The sequence below is a fragment of the Octopus bimaculoides genome, chromosome 4, assembly GCF_046866305.1.
Source record: "Octopus bimaculoides isolate indiv1 chromosome 4, ASM4686630v1, whole genome shotgun sequence".
Taxonomy (NCBI): domain Eukaryota; kingdom Metazoa; phylum Mollusca; class Cephalopoda; order Octopoda; family Octopodidae; genus Octopus; species Octopus bimaculoides.
Genome location: NC_142931.1, coordinates 7,809,791 through 7,827,290, shown reverse-complemented (window position 1 = coordinate 7,827,290; position 17,500 = coordinate 7,809,791). Strand labels below are relative to the sequence as shown.

The window sequence follows — 17,500 nt, the reverse complement described above, 5'->3', positions numbered from 1 at the left end:
AAACTGAAGGGTCGCGACAATAAGTGAGTGTACCTGAGAGGGAAATACGTTGGATAAAATCATAGTTAACTGATTCTCTTCTATTTTCTTTAACCAAAAGGCAGGAAATTTTCACCACCTCCTCGTGTATCTATATTTCATACAAGGGGGTCCTGGGATGCAACTGGGCACATCTTTAGGGATGTTTCTTGAACTGCTTGCATGTTTTGGGTCTTTCGAAAATAGTCAGTAGCCCTTTGCCCAATTCTCACCCAGGTGAACCTGCTCTAGTTGACCAAGCTTCAAGTTATACCCAGTTAACAGCAATGTTATACCTTGACAGCAATGCCCTTTCTAGGGTTCACAGTTCCTGATCCACATCATATATCATATATACATACATGCAAATATATATACATATATGTGTGTGTGTGTGTATATGCGTGTATGGAAGTGTATGTATGTATCCATATAGGGAGGCGCGTGGCTCAGTGGTTATGTTGTTGCACACTACATCGTAAGCTTGCAATTTCGAATACTGCTCCGGCCAATGAGTTGTGTCCTTGAGCAAAACGATTAATTTCACATAGCTCCAACTCACACGGCTGGCGAGAATGAGTAATCCTGCGAACACCCGGCAACCCGTCCAAAGTGGTGCGAATATTTGCGCCAAAGAATCCAAGACATCGGCTTATGGCTCGGAAAAGATTTTGAACCTCTTTTGATATATGGGGTTTTTGTGTGATAAATAAATAAGTAAATGAATATATATGTATACATACATACATATATACATATATATATACATATATACATACATACATACATGCATACATACATATATGTATATATATATATATATATATATATATATATATATATATATATATATATATATATATATATATATATATATATATATAGGCGTGGATGTGTGGTACGTAGCTTGGTCACCAACCACATGGTTCCAGGTTGAGACCCACTGTGGGGTCAACTCGGGCAGCTTGGGCAAGTGTCTTGTGAGTGCATTTGATAGATGGGAACTGAAGCCCATCGTATATATATATATATATATATATATATATATATATATATATATATATATATATATATATATATATATATATATATATATATATATATATATATATATATACATATATATATATATATATATATATATATATATGTATGTATATATATTTACATATATACGCGCACACACGTACAAACACACACAAATGTACAAGGATGCATATAGATATTTCGTGATACAAAGAAAAGTATGCTATATACGAGGGTGAGTCAAAAAGTAATGCCATTTTGTTTAGGACAGCTATAATTACCAACACAGGAACATGTATCATACCTCAAAATAAAGCTGGTCCTCTGTGGATCATATCTCTATTTCTCAACATTTTGAAAATCAGTGTAAACTGTGAAACCGGTTAAAGCTTCAAATATTTAAATATTTGAATAAAACAATATTTTAACTATTCTCAGTGCATTTTCAACTTCAATTTCTCCTATATTTGTTTTCTATATATATATATATGTCCATGTATACTTACTCATATACATACATGTGTGAATATATACACACATTCATACATACCTGCGCACTTTTGCACACATAAATAATTGCTGTTACACAGGGACTTCAAGAGAAATTTTCCAATGTGTTCTCACGTTGTTTCCTGTTCCCACCCGAGAACAATGTCAGGCCTCTCCTCAAACAGCTTAGAAAATCTCTGGGACCTGTTTAGCATCGTGAATCGCACTTGCATCTTTAGTTTCCCGGTTAGCCAACCCCTTATAAGACTCGTCTGTACACAGCATGCATTATATATATATATATATATATATATATATATATATATATACATGCATAAGAACATGGTTATATAGATACACACACACATACATACATGCATGCATAAATACGTAGATTAATGTATACATGCATGCCTACATACATATATACATACATACATACATACATACATACATTCATACATACATACATATATACATACATACATATATACATACATACATACATATATAATACATACATACATACATACATACATATGAAGACCCATACATGCATTAGTAAATGCAAACCTCACTAGTTGGTCTGAAGTTGTCAGCGATGACCAAGTACATGACATAGGAGAAGACGATGGCGTGCCCGGTTTTGGCCAATCAGTTCGATTCGTGCTCAGAGGGCTCTGTTACAGGTCGGACACTGCTGGTCTGTTGGGAATAAAAGCAGGAAGTTGTCTCCGGACTGGCGTGGTTCGAGTTTTCCCTGTGCTCCTGCAATCCTGTTCTGTTCGTAAGCGGTGGCACCTCAGATGCTGCGTCTATGCCAGACATTGTGGGTTTGCGCTTGTGTTTCTTAGGTGTCGGGGGTTAATCTCAAAACTCGTAAGGTTTTACGTGTATCTTTGAAGTTTATCTGTCCTATTTGCATGGGTTTGCCTTCCGCCAGTTCCCTGTAACACAGTGTCTTTGGGAGGCGTGTTGGAGACATTTGAGTGACCTGTCCACTTGATTTGAGCTCTCCTCAGCAGTGTGTACACGCTTGGCAGATCAGCTCGAGAGAGGATTCTAAGCAGTTCATGTGGAAGCAGTCATGCGTTTTGGCGTGGCGTTCATAAACCGTCCATCTGTGTCATGATGATTCGCACCGGGTATCAAAATGCCGACACCATGGTTGCTGTCCAGCGCTCTGTGAATACTGCAACGGCTGTGGGACGTGACATGAACAGCTGCAACGGAAAGAAAGAAGCCACGTCCGATGGAAAGTGAACCACAATACGTTCTGTATCAGAACCTCGGAATTCATCTCCACATCTTTGAGCGTGATGTTAGGGTCAGTTCAGACAACTATGTAAAGCTACTGGAGACTGTGGTCAATCTTTCGCCGGAGAGGATTGCTGCTGGAAGACCACATGAGTGGCAGTAGGTTTCGCTTCCTTGCCATGCCTCCGGGAAGAGTCAGAAGTGGTTGTCAGAGAATTTCTACGGGAATGTCTATGATTTTCCCAACCTCAATTTCTGGCCTACTATTACTCCGCCCCACACATAGTAATCCCATGGATGTTTTGGAAACAACATGGCCACCCAAGTGCTACTACTCGAGAGCTCCGCATACCAGAAGCAAGCAAATGTATGCGGTTATCAGGAGAGAATGCGCGCCGTTTCGGGGCCTACATCTCGACGGCATAATTGCGCACCGTCAGCCCTGGCTATATTTACTGGTTATCAAATGATATAGTAATTCCATGGATTACTATGTGGGGGGCATGATTGAGAGACACCAACCGCTCTGGCTGCAACACCATGCTGGTTGACAAGGTGTTCGAACATCTTCCCAGGAATACAGTGAGAAACGTAGGCGCCAGATTCCGGAGTCACCTTGAAGCCGTCGTTGAAGGTGAGGGTGACTACCTGGAGCAAACTGTTATACCCCAGCCATAATCGAGTTCATATTCTTTGATTTTGGGTCAGAATATTGTGATCTCTTTTCCATTTAGGCAGACAGTTAAATTTACACTGAACTCTCTCTCTTTCTCTCTCTCTCTCTCTCTCTCTCTCTCTCTCTCTTTGTCTCCTTCTCTCTCTCTACTTCTCTTTCTCTCTCCTTCTCCCTCTCTGTCTCTCTCTCTTTCTCTCTCTCTCTCTCTATATATATATACCAATTTTCTCACCTATATATATATGTGTGTGTATGCATGTAGATATAAGTATATATATAGATGCATAGATGCATATATAAGTATATATATAGATACATACATGTATGTATTATCTATCTATATACATACGTACATATATATACATACATACATGTATGTATGTATGTTTGTATGTATGCATACATATAGACACATTCACTTGCACACATAATTACAAGGCATCTACCATGGGATAAGAAAAACTTTCTCAGCTTCATATTTGCAGACATTGTGATGTGTCACTCTGAGAACGGCAATTCCATTAGCATAAACCTCATCTGCGTGCACAATGCTGAATGAGCTGTCACATCCATTTTATTTTTAAGTGTGGACAAAAGCACATAAATTACGAAATTATTTTGTCGAGCGTAGCTGTGTGCCGTAGCGGGCATCATGGTTGTGTGGTTTAGAAGGTTGCGTCGCAACCACGGGGTTTCCGGTTCAGACTCACTCTGCGGCAACTTTGACAAGTGTATTCTACTACAGCCCTGTTCGACCGATGACTTGAGAGTGAATTAGGTAAACAGAAACTACGTGGCAGCCACCTCGTCTCTCGATCTCCATATATATTTATATAACTCTTTTTTACACACGGGAGCGAAGATATGTTACGATAGAAGTAGAGAAATTTGAAAAGACAACACGGAACCGGTTATTTCTCCAAATACAATGTTTATATACCCAAAATTTTATAACATTTTTCTGACATAATTTAAATATATACTTTAACCATGTAACACAAGCCTTCTGTAGTCTTTTCACTCTTGTTTATCTTTTATATATATATATATATATATATATATATATATATATATGCACTATTCCTTTATAAATCTCTAATTTGAATGAGTTGGACATGGAAACAATTGTAGGCAAATGTAAATTGACGATATGTATAAGTTTAGCTTTGGTATGATGCCTCCCCGTTGGCCATGCAGGAAGGCGGCAGGCAGGCCAATATTCCTCGCTGATGGGAAGGCTTGTCCCTCTCAGGGTTAGGCATTTGCCGATCTAGTAGACTGGAGCAACGTGAAATGAAGTGTTTTGCTCAAGAGCACAACGCGCAACCGTTCAGAGAATCGAAACCGCGATCTCACTCTCGAGAGTACAACGCCCCTAACTGCTAGGCTGAGCCCCTTCACACACACACACACAGACACACACACACACACACACACACACACACACACACACACACACACACACACACAAATATATACCAAACACACACACATACACATGCACACATATATAGACACACATACACACACGCACAAACCACGCACACACATATATACACACATCCACACACGAAACCAAATACTTTAAGAAAAATATGGAAAGAGAAGTTCGGAGCAGATCAAGACAGAAATATATAAACGATGTATATAACGTTCAACATCAATATTTGCATATTTAATTTGATTAGAATATTAATGAAATGGACCCCATTTGCATATTATTACGTACAAGTGCATACTAATGCATAATTCATATTTTCATATCCTTATGTATTACTATTGATAATATTGGTATTTCAGCGCATGCCCATACATTACTCTCCAGACCTTTACACATCTGTATACAATTATACACACAGTAACAGTGTTGAATATTGAATCTAAACAATTTTAATAGTAATTATATTCCATTCCGTAACACCAAAAAAGGAATATAATAAAATCTTGGGTAAATAAAAGCACGTTTATGCAGTTACGTTTACTCGTCTTAAACCTATTCATTATTGAATTTCTGGTACCAATTCTTCTTGCATTTCTTATTATATTACTAATTCTATTTCTACCAAGGGATTACCAGCATTGCGCCATTTATGGAATGAACGGACAGATGCTAGCTTTGTTGTATTGGGATGTTAGTTTACATCGGTTCATCGTCTCATAGGAAAACTCAGATACAATGGAAGCATTACGAAGAGTCTTAACCCAACCAGCACGATTTCCCAATCTGTTGGATCGCGTCAGAAAAGCTCCGAATTGGTACCAATTTTTAATTCGTTTCTTAGAAAGTATATATTGGTTTATTGATAATCTTGTCCAATTAATATATGTCACCCTTGTTGATTATGAATTAAATTAAGCGCAGGCGTGGCCATGTAGTAAGACATTTTCTTCTCAAGCACATAGTTTCTGGTTCATTCCTACGGCGTGGGGCATTGAGAAAGTGACTTGTGCAAAAGCTCTGGGCCGATCGAAGCCTTCTGAGTGGATTGGGCAGACCAATATTTACATGCTATAATTTCTAAATTTATTTGCTTCGAGACGCACTATTCCCCCCAAAAAGATGCAGCACGGAATTTTGGCAGTGGTTTCAAAGCGACTGAAATATTTGGGCAAATTAAATTTAAATGTTGAAGCGAATCTAACGTTTTTTGTGTTTTTAAATGGCTTATAAACACCTTCCACGCTATTATATATATATATATATATATATATATATATATATATATATATATATATATATATATATATATATATATATATATATATATATATATATATATATATATATATATATATATATATATATATATATATATATATATATATATATATATATATATATATATATATATATATATATATATATATATATATTCTTTTACTTGTGTCAATCATTTGACTGTGGCCATGCTGGAGCACCGCCTTTAGTCGAAGAAATCGACCCCAGGACTCATTCATTGTAAGCCTAGTACTTATTCTATCGGTCTATTTTGCCGAACAGCTAGGTTACGGAGACGTAAACACACCAACATCGGTTGTCAAACGATGGTGAGAGAGGGGCAAACACAGGCTCACAGACATATGCATTTGTATTTCTTTGTCTTTGTGTGTGTCAACAGTTCACCGAGACCGATAAAATAAGTACCAGATTTACTGGGTACCTTCGAGGAGGTACCCCATTAAAAGGTAATCAATAAAATGTAGAAATGTTTTCGACCCATAGCAACCAGCGTTTTAAATTTAGTTTATAATTATACGAAGCTGTAATTATAAGTGTTAACGCGATAATCCATTTGTTCCATTGATTATCTCGTTACTGGGATATTTTCCGTGATGGCTGAACTGTTTTATTGTTGTATTTGTTTAGCCACGTGGATGCACATGGCCTAGTGGTTAGAGCAGCGGACTCGCGGTCGAGGGATTGCGGGTTTGAATTTCAAACCGGGCGATGTGTGTATTTATGAGCGAAACATCTAAGCTTCACGCGGCTCCGGTAGAAGGTGATTGCAAACTTCTGCTGAATCTTTCACCACAACTTTTTCTCACTCTTTCCCTTTGCATCTAGTAACTCACCTGCGACGGACCGGCGTCTCGTCCAAGTGGGGAACCTATATGCCAATGAAACCGGGAAACTGGCCCTTATAAGCCAAGCATGACTCGAGAAGGAAGAGACAACAACAATAACAACAACATTTGGTTAGCCACACATTAACCCGGATCGATTATACATGGAAACGAAGGGATTCCAGCGGTGATCATTGGATCATTCAAGAGTTTTAACATTTTCCGAATCGCTAAGTTACGAGAACGTAAATACAGCAACACCGGATGTCAAATGGTGATGAGTGACAAACACAGACACAAAAACACACACACACACACATACACACACACACACACACACACACACACATATATATATACGACACGCTTCTTTCAGTTTCCGTCTAGCAAATCCATTCACAAGGCTTTGATTGGCCCGAAGCTACAGTAGAAGACACTTGCACGAGATGTCGAGCAATGGAACTGAACCCGGAGCCATGTGGTTGGGAAGCAAATTTCTTACGACACTGCCACGGCGAATAATAGTTATTGTATCATGGGTATTTGGTTGGAAACTAGTGAGTTCTTAAACTTAAATTACCCACGCTCTTCCAGATTCGGTTCGCTAAATATGTCATCACCCTAAACGCTCCACATCATTTCAGGTGTAAATCGACTCCTTGGATCTTCACGTAGATCCCCACCATAGTGGTGGTATCAAAAGGGAGTTTTCCTTTTAAGTGTCTGACAATTTTTGGATTTAATGTAATAACGTGACATCTCGTTAACACTTGTGTTAGGCCTCAACTGTAAGTAAAACCATATTAAAAGGTGACCTGAACTGTACAACAGATTTCTGCTCCGTTGAATATCACAATCAGTGATGCAGTGCAAATCAACTAAAATGTTACGTAGCTGTAATCTCTCATACATGCTATAATTAACAAATTGAATCGCTATGGTCACATTCACGCAATTACACCAACACACACGCACACACAGATACATATATATTCGCACATGTACATATACCTACAGATGCGGGTTTATCCGGTCAATGACAAAGCTTTTATGGAGTCAAACGCTTTGCTCGTAATAGCAGCCACATCTTGCTGACATAACCCATCTGGACTATTTTCTTTTTGTTTTACTGGTTAGTACAAGAACAAGGCCGATGAAACTACGTTTTTTATTATTATGCTATTTTTTTGTGGGGCTGGTGGTGTCCCAAAATGTAGAAACCAGACAGGAAGATATTCCGTTTCGAACGATGCAAAATGACGTGAACCTTGATAGGAACGGAGAGTTATGCCTAATTCAGACACCATAGCGTGTCGTTGTACATAGTCTAGTACTATAACGAAAAGCCTTACCTGAGCAGTTTACTATTAACCAGAAAAGCGTAAATCGAAAAGTAAAATCAACAGTATAGAAGAAGCAGACGACAGTAGACAAACCACCACAGTATGGAAAGCCAGTATGGAAACTTGTCTGGTTGTAAATCTTAGCCAGCTTCAAAACTAAAGATACGATCAACTAGCAGGATGGAAATCCCACTGAAAAGTTGATCAACAACAACAAGACTTCCACAGACAATTTCGGGATCTTTTTTAAAACGGGGGCCCACATTTTTCATTAATGTTTTACGTAGTGTTTTTGGTACCAAAAGACTTTCAAACTTCGTATACTTATCTATTTTGTGTTATAGAACAGAAAAATATTTTTGTATTCGAATTTATTTCATGTAAAAAATTGTCTTATTTCGATAATTTCAACCAATCACTGACAAGTATTCAGTTGTTTACATTTACTCCCTTTGGCTGATTAAGCGATGTAAAGCGTATTTAATTTCCATAGCTTCGTTTTTCTTTTTTCTTTTTAAATTTGCTGTTTTACCCTAACCCTAACCCTAACCCTATCACCGATAGAATTGTTTCAGAATCGTTTGTTTATGTAGTCGGCACTTAATGTATATCGGCTGAATGGACGTCAGTGATTGGTTGAAATTACAGAAATACGACAACTTTAACATGGAATAACTTAGGGATTTCTTTTTTTTTTTAAGAAGACTAAGAGAAAAAGATGTTTTATATGACACATTCTACCAGTGTTCCAAGTTTCAAAGTGTTTCGTTAATGAAAAATGTGGCCCCCGTTTTAAAAAAGATCCCAATTTCGTTGTTACACTGATCTCACCGCTGCTCATTAATATTCTGACTGATGAAATTATCATTGGTGACGTATTACCTGCTTCTATCGAGCTCAAGACCGGTAAATCGTATGACGTAGATTGTGTGTTTCCAGAGGTTTTTCCGAATCTCGTGTTAGTTATTTTACTTTTTCTTCCTCTGAACTTTTCTCAGATCACCGTGCAAGCGCCATCGGAATTCAAGCTGAATCGCATGATACGTGTTCCGGAAAAAGTGGAAATATAGCAGAATACGGATCGTAACGTGATATTAACCTGATATCATGTTCTGCCCAACACTTTAACAATACCATGCTCAATCGCAATCCGAAACCCTATCGAAACACTAATCAGATCAAGGCAAAACGGCTTTTGCAAAGGCCTCTCCAAACTTCTACGTGTTTAAACTCTTTGTCCACTCATTGAATACATCTCAGCAAAGAAATATACTTTTCATGTAGCATCGTCTTCATGGATTTCCCCAAAGCTTTTGGCCCTGAGCCAATGTTGCAGCTTCTTCTCTGCCTATGGATTATGAAGTTAAGATGCAAGTGCTATCCACCCTCTCTATTCAGACTGCACTTATTTAGTATGCACACCTGGCAGAGTCAGCGACACATGTGCAGTCAGCGCAAGAGTTCTCCAAGGCCAGAACTTTGCAACCTTCCTTCCCATGACAGACTTGAACTATGCACTATATCAAGGTATATATATATATATATATATATATATATATATATATATATATATATATATATATATATATATATATACCAGAATAAGCACATAAATGCGAAACAAGGTAGAAAAAATAGTTTTCGAATACCGGAAGTAGAGTAATATGCTTTATTAAAATGCAGCAAATATATTACAAAACTGTCCGACAAACAGTTTTTGTGATATTTTTGCTCCTTTTTAATACAGTACACACACATATATATATATATATATATATATATATATATATATATATATGTACGTGTCTGTGTTGTAGTTTTGGATCTATTTCAAAACCATGAAGTTTAAGCCAGACTCCCACTCCACTGCACCTTGGCCTTGTACGTGAATTTGGTAGACGGAAGCACCCACACAAACAAACACACGCACATGTGTGTGTGGGTGTGTGTGTGTGTGTGTGTATGTGTATGTGCTCGCGTGTATGTGTTTGTATGCTATTGTATGTTTGCATTCCTTGTCTGCAAATTATAGTGTTGTGTAAATTTAAATTTGTTTTTCTCATTAATTCACCTCTGCCAGAACATAGGCTGTTGCCGAATTTAGCGGTGTGCTTTATTAAAGAAATCTATCACCAAAGGAATATCAGGCATTGAAATCTAGCGAAAGAAACAAGAAAAAAATGCTTAAATTACCCATTTGTAAATGAATGAATGAATACATAGACAGAGAAAGAGAAAGAGAGAGATAGAGAGGGGGTGATACAGAAAAGGGAGAGAGAGAGGGGTGACAGAGAGAAGAGAAGAGGGTGAAGAAAAAATGAAAAAACGACAAAAACAATTTACTTGAGCAAACTTTAACCGCGCCTAATAGCCTGGAGCAGTTGCCATTTTGGCACGCTTAATTTGGTTAAGAAATAATGAAATACGTTCAACTAACAATATTGGTCTGCTACTTAGACCAAGGTAATAACTTTAGCCAACACGCTGCTTGCCGGTTAAATTAAAACAGTTAGGTATCTTAATTTGCCGGTCTATATGATTTCTTTCTTACTCTTTTCGGTTAAAACACATTTAGAAACATATACTTTCTTAATCAACATACCTAAACATATCTATCTATCTATCTATCTATCTTTTTTTTTTTTTTGATCCCTTTTGATCGAACTCCCCCTTTTTCCCTTCCTACGATCCCTTTTGATCGACACTACCACTTTTTTTCCCCTTCCTTCCCCCCTCCCAAAAAGAAAAGCTCTACATTGTATTTGTCCCATCTTCGTTGAGCCCTGTGTGGCTAATAAAAGAAATGTATCATATACATATGTGATACATGTGTGCATTTGTGTGCGTGTTTTTGTGTGTGTTTGTGTATGTATGTGTTTCATAAAACTTAAAATATAATTATTAAATGTATACCATATTTCCTGATGTTAGCCATGGTGGTAAAATGATACTTCTAGGCACATATTTAGCTGTGATAAAGACAATGGCCGTCGTGTTGTTTAATGTGTTCGCAGCTTATATTTCACACAAACTTTGCTGACAATATTCTCAAAACGTCAGTACGAGTTAAATAAACATCAGTAGTGCCTCTGTAAATATATATATATATATATACATATATATATATATATATATATATATATATATATATATATATATATATATATATATATATATATATATATATATGCATATATCCATATATATATGTACATACCTACATCTATATGTATACATACATGCATATATGGGTACAGGACATCACAAAAAACGTTAAACACAATGAGAAACGAAAAAAAAGACGAGGACAGAAAACGAAGTGTTTTTCGATCATCGAAAAAGATCAAACAGAGAAACGAGACATGCAACATACAGAATATTTCCCTTCGTCAGTTGTCCCTCTTCCATCTACTCCGCGTGGCGTTCAACTAAATAATAACATAAATTATATATATATATATATATATATATATATATATATATATATATATATATATATATATATATATGCATATATGGATACAGGACGTCACCAGCTGTAAACAACATGAAATACGAGGAAACAAATGAATTAAATACGCAAACAACGAGAGACAAGAATGGAAAACAGGACAAGTAACACAAAGAATGACCCTTCATCATTTGTCGGCTGTCTATCAACGCCTCATTTTGAGCATTCAACGACAATATGAGTCTTCAAAGACAGTTCCTCCCATAAATACCAAAATGAATATATATATATATATATATATATATATAGATATATATATATACGGTCGCGACCACATTTCTCTATGTTGTATAGCCATACACATATATCTATATACACAGTCAGACAAATGTATACGCGTTTCTCTGTGTGTATGCCTCTGACTGATTTCCCGCTGCTTGCCTGCCTGTCTGTCTGCCTGTCTCTGTTTCGCTCATTCAGTCGCACCACCTCTTAATATATTTTTTTCCTTTTATGCTCTGCGGTGCATGTGTACTACATTCCACCATCGCGAATCTTGCTCTCTCTGTCTCTCTCTCTATCAATCCATCTATCTATCTTTTACTCTCTCTCCGAACATACACACACACACATAAACGCACAGACACACACACATACACACACAAACTTAAGCGAATGCGCAAGCTGCAACTTATTCGTGTGTGCTCATATTCATACAAGCGTAAACTGAACCAAAATCGACTTGTGTTAATACCTGACAGTAGTCTCTAGCACACACACACACACACACACACAAAACTCATTCAAAATTATATAAATACTTGTAGGTGACTAGGAACACACATTAAAACGCATACAATTATTCCATACTATCCCAATATATGCGTGTGTTCGTATGTGTGAATATATACGTGCATATATATATATATATATATATATATATATATATATATATATATACATATATATACTTTTATATTTATATATATATATATATATATATATATACATATATACTTTTATACTTTTGCTTGTTTCAGTCATTTGACAGTAGCCATGCTGGAGTACCGCGTTTAGTCGAGCAAATCGATCCCAAGACCTTCTCTTTGTAAGCCAAGTACCAACTCTAACGGTCTGATTTGCCGAACCGCTAGCGTACGGAAACCTAAACACACCAGCATCGGTTGTCAAGCTATGTTGGTAGGGACAAACAGACACACAAACATACATACATACACACACACGCACACACACACACACACATATATATATATATATATATATACGATGAGCTTCTTTCAGTTTCCGTCTACCAAATCCACTCACAAAGCTTTGCTTGGCCCGAGACTATAGTAGAAGACACTTGCTCAAGATGCCACGCAGTAAGACTGAACCCGGAACCATGTGGCTGGTATGCAAGCTACTTGCCACACAGCCACGCCTGCGCCTATATATATATATATATATATATATATATATATATATATATATATATATATATATATATATATATATATATATATATATATATATATATATATATATATATATATATATATATATATATATATATATATATATATATATATATATATATATATATATATATATATATATATATATATATATATATATATATATATATATATATATGTATATATAAATTGTAAATCCAAAACAAAACAATAACAACAAAACTACAACGGATTCCGCGGTACACGTGTTTCAAGCTCTACATGTGTATAATGGAGAATTATACCAGATAGAGTACTATATAGAATACTGAAAGGATCTTCACCTCTTACATCACACATTTCTTCTTACTTCAACGTCGAGATGGTATAATTTCCTGGGAGAGAGATAATTTCGCGGCTGAGGATAACTTTACATTGTAGATTATACACATATTATATTATGTTATATTATATTATATATTATACACATGTAGAGCTTGAAACACGTGTACCACAGAATCCTTTGTAGTTTTGTTGTTATTTTTTGTGTTTTGGATTTACAATTTATTCTTTCACCGCAACCACTAGCTGGAATACACAGGTGCTTACAATTGTCAAGTATTACCTCTAATTTTCAATTTACCTATGTATATATATGTATATATGTATCTTTATGCATTTTAATATTGCTGCACAAGATGGGGTTCATACCTTCATACCCACCTGCAGAATACAATAAACCTCCTCCCTCTTCCCTCTTCCTCTATATATCTCACCATCCCCATCTCCCCCCCACCCGTAACCTTCAACCTCGTATTTCTTATCTTTCTTCTCTCTAACACCCTCTCCTGTTTCACCCTTAGTCTCTCTCTCTGTCTCTCTCTCTCTCTCGCTCTCTCTCTCGCTCTCTCTCTCCGTATCATATAATACTACATACTCCACCCTTTATCTTTTCCATCTCGCTCCTCTTCCTCTTGTTCCTCTTACTCCTCCCCGTTTTTGTTACACAACCTAATATCGCACACCATACTTATTTCTTCCTTGCCACTTCCTCCTCCTCCTCCTCCTCCTCCTCCTCCTCCTCTTCCTCCTCCTCTTCCCCCTCCTCTTCCTCCTCCTCCTCCTCCTCCTCCTCCTCTTCCCCCTCCTCTTCCTCCTCCTCCTCTTCCTCCTCCTCTTCCTCTTCCTCCTCCTCTTCCTCCTCCTCCTCCTCCTCCTCCTCTTCCTCCTCTTCCTCCTCCTCCTTCTTCTTGTTGTTCTTCTTGTCGTCCTTCTTTCTCCTATCCACACTTTTCCTCCTTGTCTTCCTACCTCCTCCCCTACTCCTTCTCCTCCTCATCCTCCTCTTCCTCCTCCTCCTCCTCCTCTTCCTCCTCCTCCTCCTCCTCCTCCTCCTCCTCCTCCTCTTCCTCCTCCTCCTCCTCCTCCTCCTCTTCCTCCTCCTCCTTCTTCTTGTTGTTCTTCTTGTCGTCCTTCTTTCTCCTCTCCACACTTTTCCTCCTTGTCTTCCTACCTCCTCCCCTACTCCTTCTCCTCCTCCTCCTCCTCCTCCTCCTCCTCCTCTTCTCCCTTCACTGCTGCCTCAACACCTTCCCCACTTCCATTTTCTGCTCCGGTACTTCCTCACCCCTTTCTCTTATTCTTTTACATATTCTTTCATTCTCTCACCTGCTTTTCTATTTTTGTCCCTTCAACTCAAAATACAACCGCTTCAAACCACCCCTTAACAGCCCTTATTGCACCATAACCTGTTCTATTTTGACTGCTGTTCCTGATACTCTTTCGTCAGTGCTCCTTCTATGAATACTCAATCGCTCTCCTCTCCAACTCCATCTATCTTATCTTTTAATTAATAAAGTCCTTATCTACCTCACATATTCATTATATTTCAATCGAGAAAACTTCAAGATACCATCGGCTTTTCCAATTATTTGCATATCATTGAATCTTAGACATAGAATCTCAGAATTTCAGGCGCAGGTATTCGCTTTGCAGTCACGTCCTTTCGTGTTCGGTCTCACTTCGCAGCAGCTTAGGCAAGCATCTTCTACAAGATGTTCAAAACATCTCTACACAGTAAGTATTTAATGGTGTTCGGGCGATTCTTGTACACTGATCCTTTATTTCTTTACTTGCTCCCCGGAAAAAAAAGTCTGGCGGTGTTAAATCGGGTGACCTTGGTGGCCAAAGTCCCTTCGAAATAATCCGTTCACCAAAAAACTCTTGAAGTAGCGCCATGGGGATGCACAAGATGAAAAAAATATTCGCTGCTGACAGTCGTTTTGAACACCTTGTACTATAACCCCGGGATGCCCAATGCCTTGTGAAGGAATACGGTAGACAGAAACTATGTGTAAGCTACTTGGACACACACACATACAAACACCATTCTTAGCCTGAAGGATCCGGGTTACTGTTAGAAGCCGGCGAAACTGTAAGTCGCATCAAACCGAATCAAACTGTTTCCAATAATAATATATGTAACACGTTCTAAAAGTGTGATCGACTCTTTCTTTCGTTCGTCCACTCCTCCGCATATATGTTTGTATATATACATGTATATATATATATATATGTGCGAGTGTGTGTTTGTGTGTGTGTGTGTGTATGTGTGTGTGTGCCTGTGTATAACGCGTACATCCACGTGCGAATATGATTTTGCATATTTCCAAAGATAATATGAATTTGTTAAAGAAACTATTCTCATTTGGAGTCGTAATTAAAATGCAAATTATTGATTCTATTTTCTCTGTTTTTCTATTTTCATTTGCCTTTTAGCAAAAAAAAAAAAAATAGAAAAAAATTAAAAAAAGAAAAAAAAAATGAAAAGAAAAGAGAAAGAAATTCGTTTTAGTGGCTCACTTAAAATCTATTAATTATGTTAAATATTTGAATATATATTTGATTTTTGATTTTAATTTTTTCCGATTAGTTTCAGTCCACGTAGCAAATTTCAACACACACACACACACACACACACACACACACACACACACACACACTGTTGTATATATATATCAGCGTGTTCGTGTCTGCGTATACATATGTATACATACATACACCATACACACATGCACATACACACACACACACATGTATGTATGTATATATATATATCCATGCACATATATATTAGCGTTTCCTACTTCTCAGTAGCGATTTTCTAAAATTGCTATTAATGAAAATTTTGATTAAAATAATGTTTTAATTTACATAATTTTTCCTCGGTGGTTCAACAAAATAGTTAAAACACAACAAATGGTTTCTGCTGAATCCGATTTGTTGTATTAGAACTGTTGAAGCGAATCTATGGCTTCAGTGATTTCTAACAGAACTCAGTTTCGATGTTGGGTTTTTCCAACGTCAGCATTACGTTCGTTAAATGTAGCATAGCTTGCTCCACTTCGATCCGTCTGTCCACAACCTGTTACCCTGGTGAAAGGTGATTGATAGGAACAGCTGGGACATAAGGTGGAGCAGTTTAATACAGACAGGACAATAAGCATATTTCGTTATCGTGGGCAAGCAGAAAATGTTTCAACACATTGTTATTCAACCATCCATTTTCTGCACTGACAAATGGTTTCTGTTGAATCCGAAAAGCAAAAGGAAAGCAAAAGTCCTCCTCCCCCCCCCCTCCTCCTCCTCCTCCCCCCTCCTCCTCCTCCTCCTCCTCCTCCTCCTCCTCCTCATCATCATCATCATCATCACCATCATCATCACCACCACCACCACCACCACCACCACCACCACCACCACCACCACCACCACCACCACCACTACCACCACCACCACCATCATCATCATCATCATGACTGTTTTGAGTCTTAGGACACAGAGAACCGGTTATTCGCTTTCTGTGACGTACAAGTGACTGAGGTCAAAAGTTTGACCCTAAATGCCATGCCCGCAACCACTGGGTCTACTCCTTTACAGCTGAACGGATTGATAGCAGAGCGAAATGAATTGCTTTGCTGAAGAACACAACACCTGGTGCGTGATCTAAGATTCTGAGTGCAATGACCTCCCCAAAGAAACTAAACTTATCCAATCGACAATAAATATAGATAGATAGATAGATAGAGATCACAAATTTTATTACCCATCGTGTTCTTTATTATGGAAGACAAATTGATAAGTGATATTCGAGGGTAATTTGGCTGCTATTTCTAACGACCATGAAGCGAGTGTCACGTTGGATCGACAATGCGTCAGATTTAAT

At 37.5% G+C, this 17,500-nt stretch overlaps 1 protein-coding gene across 3 annotated transcripts in view; it reads left to right on the top strand.

The window, feature by feature from the left end:
* The window catches only part of LOC106870405 (cadherin EGF LAG seven-pass G-type receptor 1), a 538,322-nt gene that overhangs the window by 15,867 nt on the left and 504,955 nt on the right, over positions 1-17,500 (top strand). The window contains exon 1 of one of the 3 annotated variants that reach the window (XM_089350213.1): positions 5,534-5,722. The exons of the other annotated variants lie outside the window; for them this stretch is intronic. The gene's annotated coding sequence lies outside the window, so the exon portion shown is untranslated. Of the gene's footprint in view, positions 1-5,533; positions 5,723-17,500 lie in introns of those variants that run through there. 3 annotated transcript variants of the gene reach the window in all.